Below are 17,355 nucleotides of genomic sequence, written 5' to 3'. Positions count from 1 at the left end.
TAATATGTATGAAAAGTAAAAAAATATATTTTCAAATAAAACTAAATATAATAATTTAGATTGGATTTGTTATCTATATTAAATATATTGGGTTGCACCAGTTCCTTTGAATTGAATGACAATTATTTTTTAATTATATTATATTTCGCTTTGTTTTTCTTTTTCTTATAATAATTGTAAATATATTTTACAAAATTATATATACTTTTTTGTATAATATTAACATTATAAAAATTGAAACTAGTACTAAATAAAAGAATTTAGATTGAATTGGCTATCTACATTTTTAGATATATTTGGGTAGCATCAGTTCTTTGAACTGAATAACAACTATTTTTGTAGCTAACTAGGCTAAAATAAATTAATTTTGTTAATTCTATTTATTTTGGTTTTTCTTTTTCTTCTTACTTATAAATACATTATATAAAATTATGTATAATTTGATATATGATATTAAATTAGAAAAATAAAACGTTGAGACATTCAAAGTTGCATAAACAAACATAATAAATAATATTTTTAAAGCTCACCGACCAATTAAAATTTAATAACTTACTAATGCAGAAGAACATATAAGATTGATTGTCATATTTGATTCAGATCAAGCGACAATAATAATTTTAGTTTTCAATGCTGTTTATTTGAATTGTTTATTGGTTTTGAGTTAGCTGTAAATTAAATAATCTTTTAATAATTTGTTATTAAATGATCAGTTTATGCTATTTATAATATTATTATCAAATCTATATATTTTTAATCTTATAGATAGTTCCTTTTTATTCATTTTCCTTTCTGAAAAGTATAATAAAAATTGTTATCTATAGTTTATAGTTATTTTTTATTTTCATTTCTATAATATCATTTGAGGACTTAGTTTTCTATGTATCGATCTCACATCAATTTTTAAAATGACCAGTTACAAAATTTAGTTTCATGAAATAAAATTATACATAATTGCCATTACTAAAATAATTTTATATTTTGTTAATAAAATTTATTAGGCTTTTAATTTTAATGTATTTTTATTTTGACATAACCAAATAACTAATAATGTATTTTATAAAACGTATTTTATGAAATGGAAGAAAAGGATCATTAAAATTCATTATATGTATAACATAATTTGAAGTTATTTCATTTATATTATTTATGTGGTTTTATTAAAAATATAAAAGAATTTAAATAACCTAATTAGAATTGTACTAGGCAAAAGGATATAAAACAGTGGAAAAATGATTGCTGACTACATGAAGTATTGCTTATCACATGGCTAACTATGCAAACTAAACTAATGTATACCTAGCTACACGAAGTATATGTTATGCATGGCAACATCCCTCAAATTAATGATGTTATGTAGTTAACATCACGAGTTTACTTTCATTCATCCAAAAAGTGATGTAGATGTCAAGACCGTTTAAATCTCCCGTTTTATCAATTAAAATATATTGTACATGAAAGTAATTTAACTAAAATTAGATTTTGACCCGCGATTTAAAAGCGTAAGAATATTTTTCACAAAATCTAATTTACAAAATCAATATAAAATTTTGGTTAGTAGTGTTTTAACATTTTTATTTTAGTGTATTTGAAAACTTTATAATTATATTATTTTATTTATATTAAATATGAAAGTTATATAATACATTATTCAATTTTGTTTTAAATTATTTAATCTGTTTTTGTTATTAACTTTTAATAGAACTTATGTAATTCATTTAATTATTTGTGTGATATATACTTATTTGATCATTTTTTATTATAAAACTCATTTGATGTCAATTTACAATTTTATTTTTTTAATATAAATTAATTAAATTAATGAATTATATTATTTACATTTTTATAAACAAAAATTGCATTCATTTAAACTGAGTAAAACTTTCATATTAGATTTTTATTCTTAGATTATTTTTATTCTTAAAAGTATATAATTAATAATTATATATGCGAGATTATGTTTGGTTTAAGTTGACATTACATAAGTTTTAAGCAAATACAATTTGAAAGTTAGTAAATTGACGTTAAATTAGTTTTATAGTTAAAAATTTATCAAATAAGTATATATCACACAATTAATCAAATGAATTACATAAATTTTATTAAAAAATCATAAGAAAACAGGTTAAAATAATTTAAAAAAAAACAAATTACATAAAATCTTATATAACTTTCATATTTAATATAAATAAAAATAATTTAATTATATAGTTTTCAAATACACTAAAATATAAAACACTACTTATAAAAAATGTTAAAACATATTGATTTTGTAAATTATATTTTGTTAAAAATATTCTTATGCTTTTAAAACTTTGGTTAAAATCTATTTTTTGTTAAATTACGGTAGGGTCGGTAATGTTTTAATTGATGAAACGAGATATTTAAACGTTCTTTGACATATACATCAGTTTTTTGGATGAATGAAACTAAACTCGTGATGTTAACCACATTACATCATTAAGTTGAGAGAGGTTGTCATGCATAACATATACTTCGTGTAGATAGGCATACATTAGTTTAGTTTGCATGGTTAGCCATGTGATGGTCAATACTTCACGTAGTCAGTAATTATTTTTCCTTTAAATAATGGTATTTATGTATATGCTATCAGTGAGCATCAATATGATCGCTGGCAACGTTAGCCGATCTGTAGGATCTTGAATGCATAACAATGCAATATAGATGCATCTAAATACTTCATCATTTTGATAACTTTCTCCCATTGTTGGATCCACTAGTTTCAATGGTGACTCGTTTCTCCAAACCTTCCAAGCCTAACAATATCAGATGTGACCAATTAAGCTAACATCCGTTGGTTTAATCATATACATGTAACTGACGATGGTGATGTTGCGTTGCTGATGGTGTTCCATACATTGTTTTCCAAATCGGATGTTTGGTTGAAAAATTGAAAGAAGTTTGATTGTCGAGTCAAGAAGACTCCCACAATGCACACATATATTCTACTCAGTTGCGAAAATATTACGATGTGTTCATCTGAAAGGTAAGTGTCCAAATTTATTTGTTGAACTTTTAAACATATTCATGTATACATATATTAATCTGATTATTTGATTTTGCAGCTTATTTATAGTTCAAGTTGAAAAAGCGATACCAAGAATATCCATATGAGCTGAACAAAACGGAAAAAAATAAACACTTTGTTAAGTGATGACTCATGATATAGAGAGAATACCATCCTGTTATTAAAATATTTGATGTTATATTAATAGATAAAATAGTGTTCTCACTTGAGATGAAACGTTAACATTGACGAACTCAACAAGCTGGTCAAATGATAAATCTATTAGCTCCACCAACCAATGATATGGCGTCATAATATATAATCAAATAATTAAGCAAGTAAAGTGAGAAATGTTGTGAACGTTCATTATTATGTTACAATATTCTACACAAGTGTGACAGAAAACCAAACAAAAAGAGAAGGCAACATGTGAAAGAATGAAAGAAAATTGAATCTTTAATGTGGTCAACAACCCAAGGTTGGGGTCAAAAAAGTAGACAGCTACACATGTATGTAACACAATCAAGTTGTAATGTCTATATTTTATATAAAAAAATCTCATAAATTAGACAAATGACAGGAAACAAGAGAAGATGATGACAACTCCATAGATTTATTACAGTTCTATTATCTAAAAAGACTTCATTCTTCAAGGAAGATCTGAATCTCCAATCGATTGATCATTGGTAGAACTAAGTGTTGACTGGGAGGCAAAATCACCCATGCTTGAGAGGCAAAATCTAGGTGTCCGAAGCACAGGTATAGTAATGCTATCAGTGAGCATCAATATGACCGCTGGCAACATTGGACGATCTGCAGGATCTTCTTGAATACATAACAGTGCAATATGGATGCATCTAAAAGCTTCATCATTTTGATAACTCTCTCCCATTGCCGGATCCACTAGTTTTAATGGTGACTGGTTCCTCCAAAGCCTCCAAGCCTAACAATAACATATGTGACCAATTAAGTTAACATCCGTTGGTTTTATTATACACAAGTAAAATGGAAGCTCACAGACTCACATGTATGACCAAATTGCTATCAGAATCATCAATATGGTAGAAGCTGCTATTCATTTTGCCACTTATAATCTCCAGAACCAATACTCCAAAGCTATATACATCGGATTTCATAGAGAAATGGCCACGCATTGCATACTCTGGGGACATATAACCACTGCAACATGAAGAAGCAGTTTTAAACCTACAAAGCAATCACAATAGTAGCTTCAAAAGTTATTAAGAGAAAATGTTTACTATGTTCCAACGATTCTTTTTGTGTTGGCTTGAGTTTGATCAACTCCAAAACTCCTCGCGGTGCCAAAATCTGCGACTTTGGGGTTCATATCAGCATCTAAGAGAATGTTACTCAGCTTTGAGATCACGGTGTATGATCGTAGGATATGCATCATAATGAAGATATTGAAGCCCTCGAGTAATCCCTTTAATAATGTTGTACCGCATTTTCCAGTCCAGTTCACCTTGCTTTGTAGGGTCTACACATTTCCTAACTATAGTTTCATTAGCTACAAAAGGAAACACTTTGAAACTTTTATTTATTGACTAAGTTCATATCATACCAAAGAGAAAGTAGTCGAGGCTTTTGTTGGGTACAAACTCGTAGACAAGTATTTTTTCTTCTCGTTCCACACAAAATCCAAGAAGTCGAACTAGATTCCTATGCTGAAGCTTTGTGCAAAGAACAGCCTCGTTTTTGAACTCGTTCCCGCCTTGTCTAGATGTTTTTGACAGCCTCTTGACCGCTACTTCAGTTCCACTTGAAAGCTTTCCCTACAAACACACAATATGCTTACTGATTCAGTACAGACAAGTAGCAATCCTCAGAGAAAGAACTAGTTACCCTGTAAACTTCACCAAATCCACCTTGCCCAATCATGTTACTGTCCGAAAACTTATCAGTTGCAGCTTCGATTGTCTTAAATTTGAATTGGAGTGAGTTTAGTGGTATGATCTCATCACCAGCTGCAAAAACAATGTGAAACATCTTCATCAACATCCAATATTTGTTACTTCTGGTAGTTTCATAAAGAGGAACCAACAAACCTTGAATTGTAACTGTTTGGTATGCTTTACTTCTCCTCCACACCATGAATCCTACCACAAGTAGTACCAATATAACGACGATAGGGACAAGAATCGCCACAATAATTCCTATGGAAAGTGCTTCTCCATCTGCATAAGCCGTGAAATCACCAACAATCCTTGCATATTAGTTATTCAGTTTCTTATTTCATCAATATTCTTGTTACAATGTTTACCTTTGTCTGTTTTACTAGCCGGATTGCTTACTGGAGGAGGCAAAGAAAGAGGTGGCTGAGGTAAAGACTGAGGTTGAGGAGGCGGCAATGTAAGATTCTCAAAAGCTCCAGCAAAAGGATGCACATCCCATCGGATAAAGCAACTCGGTCTTGTAATAGAACCACCTTGTTTATCGCGACAACATAACTTATAATTATCAAGATTGGTCCGAAGACATAACCCACAGTACCCTGTAGAAAGTTCAGGTGTACATTGCATCATCGCGTACATAGTTAGGGAAGCTGTCAAGGAAGCAAGACCAGCTGTATAATACTTATGTTCATGAGCCCTCGTGGGAGCTTCAGTTATGGTACGTTCCATTAAGTCTTCTCCAATTCTATCGAATACTGTTACATTAGAGTTGAGAACTCCGGATTTGTACAGCACATGAGAAGGTCCAATATCGTATGATCCAGAGAAGGGAACGTTGGAATAACGTACCATGCAAGAATCTGGCCATGTATAAGCTTCTGTCTGGTTAGGACAGCTTTTCAACAGGGTGTCTGATGCAGCTTTGATGCAATCTGAACAAGTCACTGGTTTTGTTCCAGGGATGCACATGCCAATGATGAATACTCTGTTGGGGTTTTCACCGATCGAGGAGTTGAAGAAGCCCTTGTGAGATGTTACATTAGAAGCAAGAGAAGAGAGGACTTGACGACGGTTTAAGTCGTAAGTAGAATTGGGTTTAAAGAATCCATTGAAGCATATTTCTTGTGCTGAAGCTGAATCTAAGGCTATGAGGGAAAACAAGAAGACTGGTAAAAATGAAATCTTGAGCTTCATCCTCTAAAAAATAAAAAACTAAATGCTTCTTTTTAGAAGTTAGAGAAGTTCAAATTCAAATACTGTGGTTAATCAAAAAATAATAATTCAAATACTGTATATGGACTTTTTCTGCAGATTTATGCATTGAGAAAATGACAGATTCGTTGACTCCTAGGGCACCCTACCAGTTGGTCAAAGAAAACAGCAAGACATAGAGAGAGACCTCACTCGCGGAAATAAATGATATTCAAATTCGATAGATATAAAATTGAAACTAGATCAAGTCAAGACTCTGGGTTTCCAGCAAACAAGTACAAGTATTAGTAGCATAGAAAATAATAAAGATCAAAGCAATGATATGGACTCATATACTCTGTACACAACAACATATAATAAAGGTAGTTTAGGAAACTAAGCAAGCACATGGTGAAATGGTCTCAAGATTCTCAGTTATTATAATATATCAGATTCGCATAAAATCATTCAAAAACAGAGGAAAGCGATGGGATTCACAAACTTTAGAATTGAAAAAAAAAACAGAACCAAAAGCTTGTGTTTACATCAAAGCTGAGCACCAATTGGATATCCGAATTGTTATAAATACTCATGATCTGCTTCGTTTCGTCTGAATAGGCAATTCTAGGATTTGATTTTTTTCACACAATCTGGTAAAATATGTATTTTTAATCCGATATCCGATATTTGATTTTTGATTCGTAAGAATAAATAAAATTTTAAATTTTGTTTTTTAGAAAACAAAATTTAGTGGAAACAGCAATATTTCAATCAAAAATACAAATTTGTCATCTCTTAAAAAAACTAATAACTAAAGAATAAAAACATTGTAAACCTTGTATAGGTAAGAAAGTAATTATATAATATGTCCCCAGGAATTATAAAGAATAATTATACAATATTTTAAATTGGTATAGTAAAAAATAATTATACAATATAATACTTCATCTGTTTCATATTAAGTGTCGTTTAATCTTTTAAAATTTATATTATTATAAGTATCATTTTACACCAATGCATATATCAGATAATTTTTCGTTGTTATCATTACTTTTAGATCTTTAATTAACGAAATCAAATAAAGTAATGTATTAAATAAAGATGAAATAGAAAATTTATTTGTTCTCTTAATTTGGATGCAAAAACCTTAAAAAGTATCATATACATATAAATAATTGTAATTAATAGTATTACCAAGAAATTATTTTACCATAACAATATACGTATATATAATTCTGTACATGTGCTTATATATACACATTTGCTAGCTTGGACCAGATATTCATTTTTTTAAGTTTTAGTATTATCATCTTTAAGTAGATAATTCTTTATGATTTGATTCATTTTTAACAGATGTTACATGTTAATATTTCCTTTGATCTATAGATGAGGATATAAGTGAGTGTTGACAAAAACAAAAAAAAATACATCAAGAGGCCATGTGGGTTTTGTCTGCATATGTTCCTTAGCGGACCCAATTAGAGACATAGGTTTAGAAGATAAGGCATTGACTTTGACTCTTTGACAAACCCTAAGACCATGTTCAATGCGGGTGCTTAAGGGGTGCTTAGTTTAATTTAGGATTAGGATAAGACCTGCGCATGGTAAATTTATATAAAAATTATTTAAGAAATATCGTATGGAAAAAAATTTATATTATTGATAGAATTAATATATTTGGCTCTTAAACAATTTTTTAAAAAAAATTTTGTTAATTGCATAATTTGTTTACTAATGAACTGATCTCATTTTTAAAAATATTTTAAGTCAAAAAATTATTTATCGCATAAAAACCTAACATTTAGATCGAAGAATCATGCTTACTATTTGGTTACAATGAAACCATGTCAGCTCGGTTTTATATCATGATTTAGCAAATTAAAAGTTAATTATGGTTATGAGAAGTTTACGTTCACGTGTCAATCCTATCTATCTTCGATATTTTTCTCTTTTTTGTGTCATTTTAGTTATTGCTCAATATAAATATTGATTTTTGAATTTATTCTCATTTCTTTTTTTTTATTTTGGCATGAGATTTAGAAAATGTTTAAGATTCAAAATTATTAAAGAGATACATACTTAGGTTAAGATCTGCGCCTTGTGCAGAATAAATACTTATTTTATATTTTTCTGCATATTATGAAATAATAAAATCATTATTATATATTAAATAGCTAAGAAATCAGTTACTATTATGTAATAAATTGGCTTGCACATATAAATCAAATGACCGCTCTTGTTTACTCGCAATCATTATAGAATAAATAAATCAAAATAATCAATCTTATCTATCGTATATGATATATAATTAAATTTAAACGATATGAAGTATATATATATATTAACATAAACACCTATTAAAATAAAATTAATTATTTATATGATTTTATTATCATTGTATCTTATTACAGAAAAAAACTTAAACATTGATCACAAAAGTTTATGTGAGACTTTTAACAGTTTTAGTAATTTATACTCGTTTTGAAAAATTCAAAATACAACATATAAAAAAAATCTAATTTTTTAATATATGATTAATATAATTGTGTAATTTATTTTAATAGTAAAGAATTAAAAAAAAATAATATAAAACATACAAATTATTAGCAAATCTTCATTATTTAAAATAATTAATTATTATATATATCATAATCACATTAGGTAATTCCGTAGGTTTTATTTAAGTAAATAATATATAATAAATAGCCACCTTGCTTTAGTTAATATCATATGATATCATATAGTTAGTATTAAATGTTTCTAGTGAGATATAAAAATCGAATTGGACCAACATATTTTTCAATTTCAATGTGAGGCTGACACGTAAGACTAATTAACTACCTAATTGATTGACGCATAAGCAAGAGGTCTTTTTTAATTATTAAAAAATTGAGGTTACATCTTTTCAAATGTTTCTCAATTAATATATAAGAGATTTAAAATAAAATAAAAATAGGATTAATGTGAAGAAACGATGCTTAAAGAGGGGTAGAAGAACCGGGTTTTGTGGGACACGTGTTCGCTCTTGGTTACACCTCTCTCTCTCTCTCTCTCTACAAAAGCACTCGGCGTCTCTCTCTCCTTCTCGTAGACGAAACCGCGTCTCTTCACCTCTCCTCGTCGAATCCGCCGGTGTTTATCGATTTCTCACTGATCGGTTGAAGCCGTCGGCCTTTGTCTCGGTGGAAACCTCGTATCTGTAGGTGGACTCATCGATTGTGTCCAATTTGATTGACGACGACGCGTCTCTCTAGCTCTCCTCCACCACTCCGCCTCTCTTTCGTCATCTCTCCTCGGGGAAGAATCACGGCGTCTCTTTCGGTGGCTCGACGGCGCTCCTCGACGGTGGAAAACCTCTATTTCTCTCTCCACTGCTGAACTCGACGAAGCGAAAGGTAAAGCATAGTATTTTTCTTTTTATGTCTTAATCTTTTAACTGATGCATGTCTTAGATTTTGGTCTTTCTCTGTTATTTTGATGTGTTTGCTTTATATGATCTAGCTTTTGGTGTCTCTTCTTATGATTTGTTTGCTTCATGTAATCGGTCACCTCTGATCCATTTTTATTTGGTTTTTTGCTGTGTCTGTTGAAATGGTTCGGATCAAGAGGATATCAATGTTCATCTGACGGATCAAGAGACATGAAGGTTCGTCTAAGATTGTTCGGATCAAGATGGTTCAGGTGAAGAGACATCAACGTTCGACTACAATGATAATAAAGGTAACACGCATATCTTTGTCTCTGAACTGAATTGATTTCGTCTGTGTGTCTGAACTGAAATGTAATGGTTGTGCTTTTGGTTTGACTTGAACGAAATTGATTGTGCTTTTGGTTTGTGTGTCTGAAATTGATTGATTATCGTTTTGGTTTGAATTGAACCGGATTGATGGTGCTTTTGGTTTGTGTGTCTGAACTGAATTGATTGTGCTTTGTGTTTGAATTGAACAGTGTCTCATGTGCTTTTGGTTTGTGTGTCTTGATGTTAGGAGTTTTGAGGGCTCCTAAGACAAATGTTGTAGTATAGTGATTGTCGAACCAGTTCTGAGGGATATCAAAGCACTGAGAATGCAAGTACTCACTTAATCTAAGTGCAACCAATGATTTAGATGGGTTTTAAGCTATGACTAGAACTAAAAAGCAATAACAGAATGATCCTTTCTTGACTAAGGGAAAAGAGAACTCATGGGCATAGGGATTAGACCTTGGGTGATCAAGTATCGAACTAAGGATGGCAAATGATCAATCAAACTATCAACCTTAAGCCTAGACACAATTCTAAGCAAGCTCTATGTCTAGATGAATGCTCATTTGCTAACATATCTCAAACATCAAATGTCTTTGGTTGAATAATATGAAAGCAATCATTACTAACAAGTCTATTAGCTATCTTAGCATCTTTAACAACAAATGTCTTTGGCAAAGTATACTAAAAGCCTAGGAGAATTGTCTCAGGCATTTCATCAAACACCTTTCGGGTGGGAAATGCCTATTGATCAACTTTTGAGTGGCCAACTCAGAAGATGCATTAGGAATACTCTGCTAGCAAGGAACAAGAATGATCTACACTAAAACATCCTAAAACTAACCTAATCACCCTTAATCTCCCTAACCCATGAATTCAAAAGGTGATTACTCACTAATCTCCATGATTCCTCTTAAACCCATATTGGATTTCAGATTAATCATGTAGAGAAATAGATAAGAAATCAACAAGAACACAAGAACATAACAATCAAAAATCCAAGAGATGAACTTCACTAGAGAGTTTTTGTGTATTTTTCAATAGATCAAAGATAATCTGCCCTGGTGGCTACAAAAGATGTTTAAAAACATAGGTTTTCAGAAGTAAAAACGTGCATAATGAAATGACCAAAAGGCCCTTGAGAAATCATGAATTCGCCCAAACAAATAGACGCGGAGCGACCTCGACACGTCGCTGCGAGAGGTCGCTCCCGGGTCGTTTCTTCGCGAGCGACCTGGCTGTGTCGCTCCGAAGACCTCCGAAGACGTCGCTCCCGGGTCGTCTCCTCGCGAGCGACCTGGCTGTGTCGCTCTGAGGACGTCGCTCCGGGCTTCATCGGGTGTCGTCTCGCCATGGAAACGCGAGCGACCTTGGATCGTCGCTCTGGCAAGTCGCACTGGGAGGGGTATCACAGCGACTTCATGTAGTCGCTCCAGGAAGTCGCTCCCAACGCTCTGCTCGTCCAATTATCACCTTTATCACCTCTTTTGAGCTCCAAATGCACCCAAATGTCTCCAAGAACTCCATGTGGTACTCCAATACCTAATAGAGACTCATGTATGCAAAATGCAACCTAAACATGTCTAAATCCTAATCTCTATGATGAAAATGTTTATGAATGAATGGATAAAACAATGCAAATATGCAAGATATCAACTCCCCCAAACTTGTTCTTTTACTTGTCCACAAGTGAACTTTCTAGAACTCATAGGGAGAGAGGTTTGAAGATGGGAGCTCTTAGCCAAAAGAGACACAACTAGCACTCAATTCAACATCTAATCCAACATGAGCACACTCTCTTATTACACTCTAGCTTCTCTAGGCCTATCTCTACTCCTTTTTGCCCTTATATTCATCATCAAGCATCCACACATTCAAATCAACCAACTCTCACATTCATTAAGCATAAGACATCAAGTGAATTCTTGCAAATGGTCAGTTGGTCCAAGTCATTTGGTTGGGTAAGGGAAGGCTTTTAGTCAAGTGAGTCAAGAGGTTCAAAATATATGATCTTTAGGGTGGTTTACTCTCAAAACAAGTAGCCTTGACATTGCACATAATATATCTAAGAAAGGGATCAACTCATGCATACAATGCTCAATCTCCATTGTTCTACCCTTTTCCCAAACATACAATTACACAATCATTCCCAAATGTCAAACCCAACTCCCATCTCTCACCGAAAGATCCTAAGAACATTAACTCCTTCTCTTTGAAATCTACAAGGGATTTTTCACAACCTCAAAACATTAATTAGCTCCTAACAACTTTGCTAGCCCCCTTTTTCTTTCTTTTTCTTTTCTTTTCATATTTTCTTTTTTTTTTTTTTTTTTTTTTTTTAGATGGGGGCCAAGACTTTTCATAACTTGAGCTAGAGGTTTTTCTACTTATCCCAATAAGACAATTCACTTAAACACAAAGAATCATTTCTTTTCCTTTTTCATTGCTCCCAAATCATAATCACAACTCTCACCCCCCACCTATAGCTAGACAATAGAGTGCCCAATCTAGCAAGAATGAAGATCAAGCATTGTCGTTCCCGATACTCTCAACATTATGCACATGTAAGACTTTCCGAAGAAGGCCTCACTCATCAAACAATGAAAGCTTAAAAGAAGGGAAAGGTTTTGGGAGTGGTCTACCACTAGAGTTTGTCAAAATAAGATTGGCATAAAGGATGTGACAACTCAAGTGTGTATAGCCATGACTCAGTACACAAGGGACCATGAGCAAGAAGCATTAAGTTCATTCAGTTCAAATAGGGTTTGTAGTTGGCTTCAAAGACTGAGTTTCAGCAATCAACAAGTTTCAGGAAGAGTTTTCAAGGCTCGAAACATACAAGTATTTTTGAGAGGTGCAAAAGCTACTCAGGTGCAACGTAGTGTTCTTTACAAGGCGTTTAAAATCATTTCTCCCAATGCAAGTGAATGCAACCTATATGCTCTAGACTCTCCTAAAAATGCAAGTGATGCAATCTATATGATTTTTTTTTTTTTTTTTTTTTTTTTAATATGCAAATAGGTATGCAATGCATGACTCAATGAACAACATCAAAGCAAACATGATCAAATACTTGGTACCTCCCCCAAACTTAAATGACACAGTCTCTGTGTTGTCAAGTAGAGAGAGATACCCAAAAGAGAAAGCTAATATGCAAAAATGAAATGGTATATACAAGGGAAAGTAGAGAAGTACCTCAAGTGGAAAGTTGAGAAGGAGGATCCTTCTCAATGTAGGGGTCTCCACAAGTGATGGTTCCATAATACTCAACATCCAGTGGAGACTGAATTGGGTAAGAGACAGCTTTGTTGACATTGAGGAGTGTGACCTTCTTGTTGGCGAAATCGATGCAAGCACCCACAGTAGTAAGGAATGGTGTGCCCAGGATCAATGGAACTCTCTTCTCAGTTGCCATCTTCAAGACAGTGAGGTCTATAGGGATGGTGCAAGATCCAATCTTCAAAGGGAAATCCTTGATGAGACCAATAGGGGTAGTAGAAGAAGAATCCCCAAACGTGAGAGAGGAAGTATCTGACTCCATGTGTTCAATCTCAAGACTCTTCACCATCTCCATTGAGATCACATTCACACTTGCACCGGAATCAACAAGAGCATCATCAAAGGTGAGCTTACCAAGGGAGCAGGACAAGGTGAACTTCCCTTGGGATTCTAGTTTAGGGAGAACTTTGGTGTGATGGCTGGATCAAGTTTCAAAGTTGAAATGTTGAGGAGCTCTGCTACTTCTGCTTGGTGGTCTACAATGTCCTTGATGAGCATCATTTGGACATGAGCCTCACGCATACCCGAGATCTCTGGAAGCTTAACTCCAATATCACTTAAGTCTTTTCTGAACTTGGAAATTACCTTCTTTTGAGCTTTGGTGAGGACCCTTTGTGGAAATGGGAGCTTGTCATAGGGTGACTGCTCAACTCAGTGGTGTCCTCCAGCTTGACTTCTTTCAGCTTCCGGTTAGCTCTCTTCGCAACTGGTTTCTCAGCCATGGGTGCATCTCCCTTCAAAATCTTTACTTCAACCATTTTGTCAGCTTCCTTCACAATCTTTGCTTCAGCTGTTGCTACAATCAGATGCTGAACCTGTTCAATCTCAGTTCCAAACACCAATCTTTCAATTTCATCTACCTCTTTCTTGTGGTTACTCAATTCAATCCCTGAAGAAGTGGTAGAGAGGACAACATTGCAATACTCCTTGGGTTTTTGCTCAGATTTTCCAGGTAGAGACCCTTGCTGGCGATTCTGGTGAGTGGTCATGGAAGCAAACTGGTTTTCCAAAGCCATGAACTTGTTGTTGAGCTCATTGTAACTTCCATCAATCTTGGAGTGAAGGTTCTTCAACTCATATCCAACCTGCTTTTCACTTCTAGTCTGAGACTCCAAGATCTGTTTCAGTAGAACATCAGTGCTGCTTTCCTGAGTAGTAGAGGTAGAAGGATTAGCTTGTTGTTGAGAAGACTGGTTCCCTTTGTTGGAGAAACCAGGAGGAGGGTTTTGCTGAGGCTGATAGTTGCCTTGCTGGTTGTTCCTAGGCTGATAACCACTCTGTTGGTTGTTAGGATAGGTTTTGTGTTGGTAGTTGTTGTACTGAAAGTTGGGCTCTTTCCTGTACCAACTACCATTGTTGTTGATGAAGCACAGGTCTTCTTGACTTTCCAACCCTCAACCTCATTGACCCCAGGTGGGGCATCTTGGTTTGGGTTACCAACAAAGTTCAGCTGCTCTTGGGTGAATTTATCAGCAATGAGTATGTCTATCTTATCCTGTAGAGCCTTTAACTCCTTCCTCGTCTGCTTATCATCTGTTCGACTGCTTCTGTCGTGGTCTCCACTGTAGACTGCATCACTCTTTACCATGTTGTCAACCAGCACCTCTGCATCTTCCTCAGTTCTCCCCAAGAAGAACCCATTGCTAGCTGTATCCAATCTGGCTCTGTACTTAGGAAGGGCACCTCTGTAGAAGGTACTCAGCAAGCTCTCTTTAGAGAAACCATGGTGTGGGCATTGAGCTTGGTAGCCCTTGAATTTCTCCCAGGCTTCACTGAATCCTTCTAAGTTCTTCTGTTGAAAACTGGAAATCTCATTTCTCAGCTTAGCAGTTCTTGAAGTAGAGAAGAACTTCTCCAAGAATGCTCTCTTGCAATCATCCCAAGTGGTGATAGAGTCGCTGGGTAGAGACTTCTCCCACTGACGTGCCTTATCCCCCAAAGAGAAAGGGAATAACTTCAGCTTCAGGGCGTCCTCAGACACACCATTTGTTTTTGACAACCCACAGTAGCTGTCGAACCTATCCAAGTGATCAAATGGGTCCTCTAGAGCCAAGCCATGATACTTGTTGTTCTCGATCACGTTGAGGAGTCCTGACTTGACCTCAAAGTTGTTGGCTGCCACAGCCGGTGCTCGGATTCCCAGTCTATAACCATGAATGTTGGGGCGGTCATAAGTACCAATGGGTAGAGCTACCCGCGGTTGGTGTTCTGCCCCTTGCGGTGGATCTGCCATATCAATATCCAAGTGGGCCTGGTGTTCTTCTTCTCTTCTAGCTCTAGCACACTCCCTCTCAAAAGCTCTGATGTCTGCTACTATTGGAACTAGGTTTGATGGAACCCTGCTCCTCAAGTTCATACACCTGAAAGTGAAAGGTAAGTGAAGAAGAAGAATCAGTAACAAAACAAAATTAAAATGACTTAGTCTCAAGCAAGTGACTAAATCTCAATGTTTAAATCTACTCAGAATTTGGCAACGGCGCCAATTTGATGTTAGGAGTTTTGAGGGCTCCTAAGACAAATGTTGTAGTATAGTGATTGTCAAACCAGTTCTGAGGGATATCAAAGCACTGAGAATGCAAGTACTCACTTAATCTAAGTGCAACCAATGATTTAGATGAGTTTTAAGCTATGACTAGAACTAAAAAGCAATAACAGAATGATACTTTCTTGACTAAGGGAAAAGAGAACTCATGGGCATAGGGATTAGACCTTGGGTGATCAAGTATCGAACTACGGATGGCAAATGATCAATCAAACTATCAACCTTAAGCCTAGACACAATTCTAAGCAAGCTCTATGTCTAGATGAATGCTCATTTGCTAACATATCTCAAACATCAAATGTCTTTGGTTGAATAATATGAAAGCAATCATTACTAACAAGTCTATTAGCTATCTTAGCATCTTTAACAACAAATGTCTTTGGCAAAGTATACTAAAAGCCTAGGAGAATTGTCTCAGGCATTTCATCAAACACCTTTCGGGTGGAAAATGCCTATTGATCAACTTTTGAGTGGCCAACTCAGAAGATGCATTAGGAATACTCTGCTAGCAAGGAACAAGAATGATCTACACTAAAACATCCTAAAACTAACCTAATCACCCTTAATCTCCCTAACCCATGAATTCAAAAGGTGATTACTCACTAATCTCCATGATTCCTCTTAAACCCATATTGGATTTCAGATTAATCATGTAGAGAAATAGATAAGAAATCAACAAGAACACAAGAACATAACAATCAAAAATCCAAGAGATGAACTTCTCTAGAGAGTTTTTGTATATTTTTCAATAGATCAAAGATAATCTGCCCTGGTGGCTACAAAAGATGTTTAAAAACATAGGTTTTCAGAAGTAAAAACGTGCATAATGAAATGACCAAAAGGCCCTTGAGAAATCATGAATTCGCCCAAACAAATAGACGCGGAGCGACCTCGACACGTCGCTGCGAGAGGTCGCTCCCGGGTCGTTTCTTCGCGAGCGACCTGGCTGTGTCGCTCCGAAGAAGTCGCTCCCGGGTCGTCTCCTCGCGAGCGACCTGGCTGTGTCGCTCTGAGGACGTCGCTCCGGGCTTCATCGGGTGTCGTCTCGCCATGGAAACGCGAGCGACCTTGGATCGTCGCTCTGGCAAGTCGCTCTGGGAGGGGTATCACAACGACTTCATGTAGTCGCTCCAGGAAGTCGCTCCCAACGCTCTGCTCGTCCAATGATCACCTTTATCACCTCTTTTGAGCTCCAAATGCACTCAAATGTCTCCAAGAACTCCATGTGGTACTCAAATACCTAATAGAGACTCATGTATGCAAAATGCAACCTAAACATGTCTAAATCCTAATCTCTATGATGAAAATGTTTATGAATGAATGGATAAAACAATGCAAATATGCAAGATATCATGTCTGAACTGAATTGATTGTGATTTTGGTTTGAATTGAACCGTTGGTAATTAATGTTGTGGTTAGAGATAGAGTTAACTCTGTTTTTGGTAATAAAGAGATGTAAGAGGTTAGATAGAAATCAAAGTTGATGTGTGATTAATGTGTTAGAAAACTGTCTTCTCGAAATGGTTGGGATGTTGATCAATGGTGATCAATGCTTCTTTCCTTTTTCTCTTCTATAAAAAAAATATCCTTGTTCTCTTCCATCTATCAAAACATATTTATTTTCTTTCTCTCTTTTCTTTCTCTCTTGAGCCATTCGGAT

The 17,355-nt window shown here is 34.6% G+C and overlaps 1 non-coding gene and 1 pseudogene across 1 annotated transcript; one reads left to right on the top strand and one right to left on the bottom strand.

Annotated features, from left to right (window-relative positions):
- Positions 1 to 3,379: 3,379 nt before the first annotated feature.
- LOC106446292 lies at positions 3,380 to 7,535 on the bottom strand (annotated as a pseudogene).
- Positions 7,536 to 14,871: 7,336 nt separating this feature from the next.
- LOC125593561 lies at positions 14,872 to 14,978 on the top strand. The gene has a single exon (XR_007329464.1). It is a non-coding gene; the product is annotated as a small nucleolar RNA R71 (small nucleolar RNA).
- Positions 14,979 to 17,355: the final 2,377 nt, after the last annotated feature.

This window comes from Brassica napus, chromosome C9 (genome assembly GCF_020379485.1).
Source record: "Brassica napus cultivar Da-Ae chromosome C9, Da-Ae, whole genome shotgun sequence".
NCBI classification, from domain to species: Eukaryota; Viridiplantae; Streptophyta; class Magnoliopsida; order Brassicales; family Brassicaceae; genus Brassica; species Brassica napus.
The sequence above is the reverse complement of the archived record's forward strand: the minus strand, read 5'-3'. Positions and strand labels throughout refer to the sequence as shown.